We start from the raw sequence: 13,048 nt of genomic DNA on the forward strand, positions 1-13,048 counted from the left end.
CATGTTTGAAAGATGTTCCTAGACAATAGAATTCTGGACACAACAGTGAGGAATGGAGAGATGGGTGATTGACCAGCCCCAAGGGCCAATCCATCCTAAAAAAGAACTGGGAGTCTGTGCTTCAGAAAGCATCATGAGCCAAGCTTTGGTCTAGAACCCTAGAACTTAAGGCTTAGTTCCTCATTATTTTATCATGACTCTAAGGGAGAATTAAAAGGATTGGTAGAGACCTCAAAGGCCATGCAGTCTAACCTCTTCCCCTTTCTTTGGTCTGTCTGTCAATCAAGAAAATGTATTCATTAAGCACCTATAGTTGCAAGCCCTTTGCTAGGCACTCGGTAAAAAAAGGCAAAAATACAACAGGCCCATTCCTTGAGGAGATTACATTCGATTGGCTCAAACAACATACACACATTCAAGTATATGCCAAAGAAAGCCAAGGTAATTTGGGAGGAGCCTCGCTAGGGCCTGGAGGTGGGCTCAGCAAAGGCCCAATGGAGGGGCAATTCTTTAAGGATGTTGGTCACCACTAATCACATTTTTAAACTTTTTTAAGCTTTTACAAGGCTCTCTGAACACACTAGATCATTGGGTCCTCACAACACCCTAAGAAAACAGGTACTACAGGTATTATCATCCCAATTATGTCTCAGAATCTGTAATTTCATCAATATAGAGAAAAAGGAACTTCCCGCTGCCAATGCAGACTGGTCACTCTCTCTAACTCATACTTTTAGAAGTTGTCTGTTGGCACAAGGGGATTAAATGGTCAAATAGCTAGTAGGAGTCTAAGACAGGATGAACCCGGATTGTCCTGACTCCCAGTCCAGTGCTCTGTTCACTGTGCCAGCTGTCCTGTCCTCTATCACCCCATCATCATCAGTCAATCACTACCTCCACCACTAGACAGCAGTTATAAAGTGCAGAGGCTGAAGTCCCATTCCCATGGCTTTTCAGAAAAATGCCAGCTCAGACTGCATGGCTACAGTGGGTCTGCCCACAGAGGCCAAGACAACATGAGCAAGAAACCAAAGAGGGAAACTCAGTAGTCTCCTGTGAGCTTCTCAACTGGGTTGGCTGGTCATCAATTGGCTTCACTCTGGGGATTTGACAGCAGCTGTTCTAGTCAGTTCCCTGGGAGATAAAGTGAGAGACAGAAGGGAAGAGAGAGTAGGGAAAGGAGAGAGGAGAGTATGTAAAAGAAGAGGGGAGGGAAGGAGGGAGAGAGGGAGAAGGGGAGGAGAAAGAAAAGATAAGAAATGAAGAAAGGAGAGGGAGAGTGAAGATAAAAAGAGGAGGGTTGGGTAATAGAAGGGAGGAGAAGGGAGGGAAGAAAAGATCAAGAAGCAGTTCTTAGAACAGACAAATTGGAGTCAGAATGATTCTGCTTATTTTGCTTCAATTCAACATTCCATCCTCTCATACCTTCCACACACCTGGCCCCGCCAACATTCAGTTTCAATTCTTTAAGTTTATGTCAAGGTAGCTATTGGGCTCAGTGGTTAAAGTGCTGGTCTTGGAGTCAGTATGACCTGAGTTCAAATCCAACACCAGACTTTTACTAACTCTGTGACCTTGGGCAAGTCACATAACATCTGCCTCAGTTTCTTTATCTGTAAAATGGGGGTAATGATACCCTACCTCTTAAGATTGTTGTGAAGTTCAAATGAAATAAGATTTGACAAACATTTAGCACACAGCCTGGCACACGGGACATGTTTTTTAAAAATGTATTTTATTTTTAATTTGTGAAATAACTTAGTCCAAGAAAAAAGATGATTGCCACGAAACTACAAATCTACTATGCACAACTTGCTATTCTTTTCAAATATACAACAAAATTATCATGTAAATTTATTTTTTCTTCTCTCCCCCCTCCTCATTTACTAGGTGCTTAACAAATGCTTATTTCCCTTATTCCTACCAATGCATGAATTCCACATTAGGCATCTGAGAAAAAAGCCCTAGATCACTACTGTAGAAGGATGAGCAAGTGTATTAACCTCTCAGAACCTCAGTTTCTTCATCAAGAAAGTAGGGGCTCTAACATTCTAAAACTTGCCTTTCACTTCTTACCTCACCATTTTGCAAATGCTTTGAAAACCTTAACACCCTGTATGACTGTGGATTATCATCATCACTGAAATACCCAAGTAGATGCATGATTTTGGCGATGGAAATGTCCCTCCAACCATGCAGATTGCATACCTTTCATGCCTGCCCATCCTATGCAACATTTGTCCCTATCTTAAAAACTAGTCATTTTATCCATAAGGGAAACAGTGTGGTGTAGTCAGTAGAGAGTCAGGAAGTCCTCAGTTCAAGTCTCACCTCTGGTTCATTCTGAACCCAAGATCCTTGGCGATTCACCAAACATCTCAGTGCCCCAGGCATCTCTCAAGACTATACGGCAGAGATGGGGTTAATGTGTATCATCAAATGAAGTTCCTCCCTCAGACCATGGGACGCCAATGAGAGGTCTACTCCAAGGATGGGGAACCCTCAGCCTCCAGGCCACATGTGGCTTTCTAGGTCCTTGGGTGTGGCTTTTTGACTGAGCCCAAGTTTTACAGAACAAATCCTTTTAGGAAGGGAATTTGTTCTGTGAAGTTTAGATTTAGTCAAAGGGCGGCACTTGAGGACCTAGAGGGCACATGTGGCCTTGAGGCCCTGGGCTAGTCTGTGTGTGTGTTTATACAGCTTAGGGAAAGTGGTGGAGAACTTCTACTGGACCCAAGCCGCTCCCTGGAACAAAGGCATATTTTTAATAGTAATATCCAGGTGGCAGCAGAAGATGAAGACAGGTTGTCCTTATCATCATCATCATCACTGTCATCATAAAGCTACCAGAATCAGAATATCATTGTAAGGAACAAATGAGACAATGGATGTAAAGGGCTGAGCAAATGGTAACAATGAGATGTTATTATCATTATCATGGGCATCTGTGTTGGCAACCAAAAATGGGCTCCTTAGCACTTAGTCAACAAGTGCCCTTGACTAGTTTGGCTTTTTCCCCTGAACTGTTTGTATGTTGGACTGGAATAAGCTTGTCGGCTCCTTCACCTTGCTTCCCTTGCTTAAGCTGATCAAAAGAACCTGTGCTTTCCCTGGCGTACCTTACACCCCCGCAGAAGCCGGATGGTTAAAAACAGCTTCCGTTGGAGCCAGAGACAGCTACAGCTACAGACACAGACGAAGCTGAAGCAGGAGCTGCCAGTAGCAGAGCTGACCTATGGGAGGAAGCTGAACAAGGACTTGAAGCCAGTGGGTAATCTTTTTACCATAGAGGGGGAAGCATGATTTTGTTTTACACCATCATACTTCTCTGTAGCCTTCTGGTTACTCTTGTAAGGCGTACTTATTGGGCCTGGAAGCTTTTGATCAATATGTCAAAATGGGGATGCTGGTTCATGGGTTGGTTACTGTGGAGCCTAAATATATGCTTTGATTCTTCTGCCTCCTACTTTGAGAGTTTCTTATATCCGGCGGTTCCGAACCTTTCAGACATATATATGATCCTCTTTGAGATTATAAACTCTGCCCTCCTAATACAGCATCCAGGTGGCACAATGAATAGAATGCCAAGACTGGAGACAGCAAGACTCATGAGTTCCAGTCTGGCCTCAGACACTTTCTAGTCTCAGACACTGACCCTAAGAATGTCACTTCACCCTGTTTGCCTCAGTTTCCTCATCTGTGAAATGAGCTGGAGAAGGAAATGACAAATCACTCCAGTACATGTGCCAAGAAAACTACAATGGGGTCAGGAAGAGTCGGACATAACTGAAATGACCAAACAAAAATTGTTGTCATCATTATTTTCATCTTGACCAACATAGTTCAAACAGAAATAGTCCTCAGACAAGTCACCATCTTGCTTTTATTCTTTTACATGCAATGACCTGCATAGGCAAAGAAAAAAAAATGATTCAGTGAAAGCACAGGATACATGTAAGCTCATCCTCTGTAGGAGTCACTGAAATCCTCTTTGGGACAATGTGGTTGCAGGCAGGATGACAAGGACGATGAGCATTACATTCTATTCCCATCTGGTGGCAATTTCTTTTACTGGGTCTCTATACTTTGAGATCTTTTTGTTCCACATAACTTGGAGATTATGAATGTTTGGTGAGACAACTTCTGTTAAAAATGTTGTTGCTGTTATCTCATTCCTGGCCAATTTGGGGCAGGAATTGAGCCTGTACTAATGTTCTAGTTCCAGTATGTTTTAGTGGCTGAGTTCTCCAGGATATTTTGAGCTCTGGATCTGTATTATGGGGATGTCATCTGTTAATCCATGAAAAATAGCAAACTTCTGGTGAGAAGGCTAGGTGACAGAGGATAGAGTCATGGACATAAGAGACTTGATTTCCAGTCTTGCCTCAGACCCTCGCTTAAGAGCTGTGTAACCCCAGACAAATAAGTCACTGGGCACTGTTGTGCTTCAGTTTTCTCATCTGTAAAATGAAGGGCTTGGCCGTAGTGACCTCCAAAGGCCCCTGTAGCTCTAAATCTATGATCCTATACAAAATGCTAGCCACCAGGTCACGGCTCAGGAGGGATTCGCTGCTAACCTTTTGTAGGCTTCAGTGACACGTTGTAGCTTCCGCCATATCTTTGCACAACCCAGTATTGTCGTTATTTTTTATCATTAATATTAGTGTTTCTACCATTTCTTTACCCAGGACTCCACAATGACTAGAACAGCTCAAGTAACCCCAGCAAAGTCCAATAAACCATGCAGGTGTCTTTGTTTTACAAAGTCAGCAGTAGAGACCCAACTAAAAATGGCTAAGGCAACTTAGGAGGCAGAAGAGAGGAAAAGCAGCCAGGAAGGCTGCTGTTGTCTACTCTACCCAGACCACATCTGGAACTTTGTGCTCACTTCGGACTAATACAGGTTATAAGTGGGAAAGCATCAGAGATGGGCAAGCATGGGAAAAAACATGAAGGAAATACCATAGAAGGATTCATAGGTCCTGCTGGGCATGCTTAGCCTGGAGGAAAAAAGATTTAGGGGAGTCATGACAGCTGTTTAAAAGCCTTTGGAGAACTGTCCCCTGAAGGATAGATTCAATCTGCTTGACTTCAGAAGGCAGAATTCAGAAGAAGACATAAAGGTCACAAAGAAGCAGAGGCTTGATAACAATAATAATAATAAGCTCACATTTACATAGCACTTTTAGTTTATAAAGAACTTTACACTCATATCTCATGTGATTCTCACAACACCCTTGTGACACATTATTACCACCATTTTACAGATGGGATAACTGAGGCAGAAAAATTCACAGCTTCACACAGCTTGTTAGTGTCTGAGGCTGGATTTCCATTCAAGTCTTCCTGAATTATAGATCTAATTAAACACAGAAAGAGAAGGAATTCCTATCCAAAGCTAGAGCAGGGAATCAAATGTATACTTAAGTCCCAAGTGACAAGGAAATATGGTTACAAAAATAAACTGAGGACTAATTAGCTCCTAGTTTCTGGTTTGTGCTTAAACAGTATGGTGCTGGACTTCTGGGTCACATGGGCAACCACATAGAGGACTCTGATTTTCACAACTTCTCAAACCTCTCCAAAACAGAAGTTATGTGCCACATATAAAGCAATGTCACATGTCTCCATTGTCTAAGACACCCAGAATCCAAAAGAAGGTTAAAAAATGAACTAATGCTCACTCAGCACTTTTCTCCCATCTCTCACACTATTGACAGCAAGGCTACACTAGCAGAACTAAAGACCTGACAAAGGCTTATAACACTCCCCCCCATCCTGGTTCTCCCTCCCTCTTTCCAGTTGTTTGGAAAACCCAGATCCAGACTGCAGAAATTTGCCCTGGCCACATCAGACAGCTACCTCAGCAGCAGCCCTTGAGGAGGAAAATCCTGCTTGAAGCCACCACACCATAGCATCAGTGCTGCAAAACTCCAAACTGCTGGTTCTGGGTAAAAGAACTAAGGAACAGAGAAAAAGACAGGCCACCAAAACAGAACATTTTGTGCTGGGGGGGAGGAGGGATGCAGCACTTCAAGCCTGAGGAAAAATCCACAGCATTCAACTGGGGCCAATTGTGAGCACCCAAAAAGTCATTTGAGAAAGAAACCTAGGCTGGTGAACCATGAATTGCTCAGCATGGGAGGAGACCGACATGCCTTGAGATCTAGGCCCCAATAAAACCACTATTAGAAGGGAGGGAGGCAAAAAGTGAGCAATAGAAAAAATAAGGGGGAAAAGATGGAAATTAACAAAGATTTCAAGAAGACAAAAACTCAGAGACTTTAAACATAAGCAGATAAATCAACAGGGAAAATAGCAACAGTAGAAGCAAATACAATCTCCACATCTAGTAAATGAGTTCAGGCATATATGAATAAATGCATCAACACAAAGGAAAATGATCCAACACTTGATGAGACAGAGAACCCTGCGGAATATAAGAACATGGAGCACATAACACACTGTACTTGAGTGGCACAAAAGAGGCAGCAGAATTTATGGCCTGTACAGCAAAAATAATGAGCAAAATAAAGAGTACAGTTCTGAGAACGATTGATTTTTTGGATCAAATCTACCATTTTATTGGTGTTATCTCTCGGTGAGGAAACACCTTCTCTAAATGGAGTTCAGCACCTGCTCTGCAACTTACAATCTCGAGGAGTCCCTTGGGGCAGTAAAAGGTTAAATTACTTCCCTGGGGTCACACAGATAGTATATATTAAAGATGAGAACTTAAGCGAAATTTCTATCCTTTATGGCAGGCTGAATATGAATTGATTGATTGAGCTTAACATCTGGGGCAAAGAATTCTGTGCCAAAAGATAAAGCCTACAGCCTATTCTAGCCAAGATCCTAAAAGAATAGATGGAGATGTGGTTGTTATTGTTGCTTCTTTCCATTAAGAACTTTTACTGCTCCTGTAGCTAAGTGTGTTAAGAGCTGCTGCTTTCTGAAAGATCTGGAGGAAGCCTTGGGGCTTTAAATGGAATAAGCCCAGCAGAGCCCACTCTTCCCATGAGGAAGAGTTAGTGCTCCAGCTGAAGGAGAGAAGTAGGAAGCAGAGAGGGGTATGACAACCAGGTGCCCAGTGGAGCCTCACCTAGCAGAAACCAGTAGTGTCCAACAGTGACTGGGACAGAAGGATAACATCCTGCAGAGATGACAGTCCAGCAAGAACAATGTCTCCATTAGAGTCTAGATGGAAACTCAAATCAGGGCAGTGGGGAACTAGAATGATGACAGCAAGGGTCCTACAGCTTCAGAGGCTGGAGTTACCTCTCTCTAATGGTGTACTGGCCTCATGTGTGTGCCCCTCTAACCAGCCCCAGGTGGCTCCACTCTTCCTACTTACGGTGTGTGTTTTTGTGAACATACAACACAGGTTTATTGGGGAAAAGTGGTATTGTTACTTTTCTAACTATATAATGTCACACTGAATCATGTTCTTCGATTGACAAATAAAGGTCAACATATTAATGAGGGCTTATGATTACTAGTTTTGAGTGGGCATAGAACTACCTGGAACCTGGGGTAGCCCTGTTGAAAGGATCCACTCTGTGAGTTGAGTAGAAACTCTGGATGCTCCAAACACATCAGCCCCACCTTTACTTGCTACCTTTCCCGTATTGCTCCTAAACTCGTGTTCTGGGTGTAAGCAGAAAGAGTCTAAACTGCTTCCTTGTGATCACCACTCACATACTCGAAGATGGCTTATGCGTTGGATTGGGTATTGAACCTTGGGAAAGTAGATTTGGAAGCAACCATCGAGACCATGTATTACAAGCCCTTTGATTTGCAGGAAAGGAAACAGAGTTCTAGAGAAGACAAGGGACGTGCCAAAGGTCACAGATCCAGCTCTACGTAGGCACCTTTCTAGACATGCTCTGGCACAGAGGGAACTAATTAGAATACTCCCTTGAAAGATTGCACAGGAGGAGACGCACATGGAAAGGTTTTTGTTTTTTTTTCTCGAAGCACCCCCGAATAAGCTTATCTTCCATATTGAGTTTACACACACATGTACATGTACATGCACACACACACACAACTTGTCTGGCTCTCTTTTTGACATGTCATTTCCTTGGCTAACTGAGGATCCTTTTTTCATAATTTCTGATGTCTATCAAAAAAGCATTTCACAGACCCAGTTTTGGTGGGGTCTTGTTAAATGAAAGAATAAAAATAAGCTTAGGCAACTTTCCCATGGTCACACAGCCATGGAGTAGCAAGACCAGATCTCTGTCCCTGAATCAAGGCCCATTGCTTTTCCTTTTACACCTTGGAGGGAGGATCTTGAACTGATAGAGGCTTCTTCCTATTTGATCATTCCAGAATATTAGCAAAGCAGAACCAGTGAGAGGTGATGGGTGTTTGAAAAGAAGAGAACCATGGTGGCAGAAGAGAGCTGCCACACTGTTCTGGGCTTGGGGTGGATGATTCGCTGTCACTTTCTTCCCAGCTCCTTCTGGGCTCCCACCTCAGACCACATCCCCATGGACAATAACAGAGAAAGACCTGCTGCTGCTTCAGCAATCTAAAAGACACTTCCTATTACCCCCTACCTGCTTACTTGTCCACTTGTATCAGAGCTCTGTTCTATGAGACCACTCTTCTCGCCCACGGCAATAACTAAAATTTCTTTCTGCGTGTTCCTGTATCCCGTTCCTGTATTAAAACTCATTGTCTTTGGGGGATTGGCCCAAAACCATTTATGTCAACTCATAGAAACCACAACTTTCTCACCTTTAGCTTAAAATTGTAGCCAAAATCAGAATTATCAAAGCAAAAGAACATTAAATATCTATAAGAACCCAGGAGATATCACCATCAAGGTAGGTCGGTCATGAGTCATGTTAATTCACAGATCCCCTTTATCAACTCCAAGCAATAAAAGGTAGCCAAATAAAATTAAAATTTAAAAAAGTAAAATTAAGGAAAAGCAACAAAGGAAGAGAAGAGGAAGAAAATCTTATGAGGAAAATCTTCCAAAACTAGTTAAGAGGGAGGAAATAACATTTAAAAAGAGGCTCTAATCTAATTAACAAGTTTGGTGGGAAGAAAGTACATGAATTAAAATCTCAAGAATAAAAAATTGATTACTCCATTAGAAAGGTGCAAAGACAGCTCCAAAGGACTCATGAGGGAGAGGGCTATCTACATCCAGAGAAAGAACTGTGGAGTCTGAATGCAAACTGAAGCACACTGTATGCTGGCCTTTTCTTTTTCCCTTTGTTTTTTTTTCTCTTTTATTTTTGTCATTGTTTTTTGTTGTTGTTTTGTTTCTTCTTTCTCCTGATTCATTCCATTGGTCATAATTCTTCTTTACAACTTGACTGTTGTGTGAATAAGTTCAATGTGAAGTTATATGTAGAAGATGTATCGGATTCTATGCTGTCTTGGGGGGTTGGGGGGGAAGAAAATCTGGAACTCAAAGTTATGTGGAACTGAGTGTTGTAAACTAAAAAATAAAAAATCTTAATTATAAGAAAAAAAAGAAATAATCAGAATCTACAGAAATGAGACTTCAAGAACCCCAAGAACCTTCAAAATAGAATCAATGTTTTAAAAAAAAGCAAATAAGAGGGGAAATTGAAGGAAAATTTCAAAATAAAAACAGAATTGATGTTTTAAAACTGGCTGGGAAATTGGAATGAATGAGTGGGCAGTCTGACAAGGGGAATTCCAGAGATAAATCCTAAGTACAGGCAGCAGCAGCAGATTCATTAGACATTTAATAGCTTCAGCACAACAGCAGGACTGAGGATTGGTCCAGACCTGCAATTCCTTCAATGCAGAGAAATTGAAAGCGTGGAAACTCTTCACAGACATAGACCGCAATTTGTTCAGAAAGGTGTTAGAAAGCTACCCAAAGCAACTTAATAGGACACAAAATAATTCGTGGAAATCCTCAATAATTCTTTACATTGCCAGGGACTTTTAAACAACAGGAAAGAGAGGTAGAAAGAGCAAACTCGTTTAAAACGAATACAAAACGTATTAAATATCTAGGAGATAACCTACCTAGACCCACAGACTCTGTCTACGTAAATAGGCCTCAGAAAGTTGACAGATATTAAGGAAAACCAAGTAGTTGGAGAGATATTCAATGTTCATGGCTGGCCATGCCAATATACAAAGATAACATTAAGCTACAGACTTAGAGTTGCACAAATCAAATTGCCTAGGGCATCCTTATAGAATTCAATAAATACACTGCAATTTTAAATGAATTAAAATAGTAACAAATTCCATAAAGAAGAAAGAAAAACCAAGAAATTTGGGGGGAAAAATGAAAAAAGTGGGAAAGAAGGGGGCTTAGGATGGCTCGACCTTAAATGATATCACAATGCAGAATTTATAGTTTAAGCTATCATGTCAAGGCCACTCTCCTCTCTCTTTACTTAGGACACACCCTTTTTTTCTAGAACTAAGGCCTAGCAAGCAAGCTGTGTCCCAAGCTCAGCATAACAGCAATCCTTTGTGGCTCACCCTCTGGATGATCTCAGCCACAGCAAACTCCCAGAATTGTTTCCCACCAGCACCAGGTGGTCCTTGAGATCAGACAAGTTACCTGTAGTACCTGTGTTCTGGTCATGAGGTCCTGCTGTGAATCAGACTTGTCTCTTGGTTGCTATAACCCCTCTATTGTCTGGGCTACAGCTCACTGCATAGCCATTGGAATAAGTACTGAGATTTGCCCCTACTAAAGTAGGTCTCCTACTCACAGGGGCCCCAGTGCATGGGTGTCTAGTTGCCCTTCTCCAATGGAATAAAGAAAGCTTTTTGCTTGTGACCAGTGTTATCTCTTTGGTTTTATTTTGTGTTTTTCCTATTTTATTTGTAGAGTTAACTGTGGCTTTGATAACCTGTATGAGCTCTTTGGGTTCATTTGTTGGGTTTCTTTTTAGAGTTAACAGCAGTTGCAGAGCCTCTGGGACTTTGTTATCAGGAGTGATAAATTTAAATTACTCTACATTAAAGTCATTTCAAGTTTGGAGAAAGAGATTTCCAAATTGGCAGAGTCCCCCATGCCTTCAGACATGACTTTCTGTCCTTATTTTGGATAAAATTCGTAGGAATCTTGAACAAAGAAAAAAATCTTAAAATACAGCCTGAATTAATGATCCAAAACTGAGCGAACAAGCGATATCCCATGCCTCCTGGACCACTCGCCTTCACTCTCTTCTGCTGACAGCTTAATCATTTCACAGTGAAGAAGAATAGGCCCTAATGCCAATCACTTGAGGTGCTTTGGGAGATAATACAGTTGTAGTTGGTTATCACCCTTAATCCATGTCTCTATGAAAAGCGTTTTTGTATTTGACCTAACACTTATTTTTTCTGAAGGGCTTGTCCTAAGGTTCTAGAAAGGACTTTATTTTTTTAAGTTAACATTTATTTTTACTTTTCAACATTCACTTTCATAAGTTTTAACTAGAAAGGACTTTAAAGAAAATGTTTGTTTCTTAACATCTTTAGTTTTATCCCCAAAAATAGTTTTTATTATGCTTCCACATTAAAAAAAAACTATCTGGAGCGTGCACTTGCCTCCCCTCTGCCTCCAGGTGCGGCGCCACCTCCTCTCTCTTTTAAGGGCTTAAACTTGCCACTTCCAAGTTCCCCATGGATGATGATATTGCTGCTGTCATTGACAATGGCTGGGGAATGTGCAAAGCTGGCTGTCTTCCCTTCCATTGTTGGGCGCACCCACACATCAGGGTGTGATGGTGGGTGTGGGCCAGAAAGACAGCTATGTGGGGGATGAGGCCAAGAGCAAGAGAGGTATTCTGACCCTGAAGTACCCCATTGAACGTGGTATTGTCACCAACTGGGATGACATGGAGAAGATCTGGCATCATATTTTCTACAATGATCTCCATGTGGCCCCTGAAGAGCACCCTGTGCTGCTCACAGAAGCCCCCCTGAACCCCAAAGCCAACAGAGAAAAGATGACTCAGATTATGTTTGAGACCTTCAACACCCCAGCCATGTACATTGCCATCCAGTCTGTGCTGTCCCTGTACGCCTCTGTTTGTACCACTGGTGTTATGATGGACTCCAGTGATGATGTGACCCACACTGTGCCCATCTGTGAAGGTTATGCCCTTCCCCATGCCATCCTCTGTCTGGATCTCGCTGGCCATGATCTCATGGACTACCTCAAGAGGATCCTGACTGAGAGAGGGTACAGTTTCACTACCACAGCTGAGAGGGAAATTGTGCATGACATCAAGGAGAAGCTGTGCTACGTCACCCTAGACTTCGAGCAGGAGATGGCCACTGCTGCATCTAGCTCTTCTCTGGAAAAGAGCTATGAGCTCCCTGATGGTCAAGTTTTCACCATTGGCAGCAAGAGATTCCAATGCCCAGAAGCCCTCTTCCAACCATCTTTCTTAGGTATGGAATCCTGTGGAATCCATGAAACTACCTTCAACTCAATTATGAAGTATGATGTTGACATCCATAAGGATTTGTATGCCAATACCGTATTGTCTGGTGGTACTACCATGTACCCAGGCACTGCTGACAGAATGCAGAAGGAGATTGCAGCCCTAGCTCCCAGCACAATGAAAATCAAGATCATTGCCCCACCCTAGCTCAAATACTCTGTCTGGATTGGGGGCTCCATCCTGGCCTGTCTTTCCACCTTCCAGCAGATGTGGATCAGCAAGTATGATGAATCTGGGCCTTCCATTGTCCACCACAAATGCTTCTAAATGGACTGTTTGTGTTTTTTTGATTGTTTTTTCTTTTTTGTCAAAGGGTGTGACATGATAATTGCCCCCAAAAGAGATGAGATTGACATGGTTTTATTTGTTTTTTTGGTTTTTTTGGCGCTTGACACAGGATTTAAAAACTGAAACGGTGAAGGCAATGAGCAGTCTAAGTACGTTGGAGGCAAACATTCCCAAAGTTCTATAGTGCATCTTCAGGACTCAGATTGTACATGTTTTTGTTTTTAATAGTCATTCCAAATATTGTACAATGCATTGTTACAGTTCCAAGCCTCTGTGAAGGCTGTCCTCTGCTAGAGCAAAGGAGCGAC

The 13,048-nt window shown here is 42.1% G+C and overlaps 1 pseudogene; it reads left to right on the forward strand.

Moving 5' to 3' along the window:
- Window positions 1-11,625: 11,625 nt before the first annotated feature.
- On the forward strand, window positions 11,626-12,719 carry LOC118848243 (annotated as a pseudogene).
- Window positions 12,720-13,048: the final 329 nt, after the last annotated feature.

Source organism: Trichosurus vulpecula, chromosome 4 (assembly GCF_011100635.1).
Source record: "Trichosurus vulpecula isolate mTriVul1 chromosome 4, mTriVul1.pri, whole genome shotgun sequence".
NCBI classification, from domain to species: Eukaryota; Metazoa; Chordata; class Mammalia; order Diprotodontia; family Phalangeridae; genus Trichosurus; species Trichosurus vulpecula.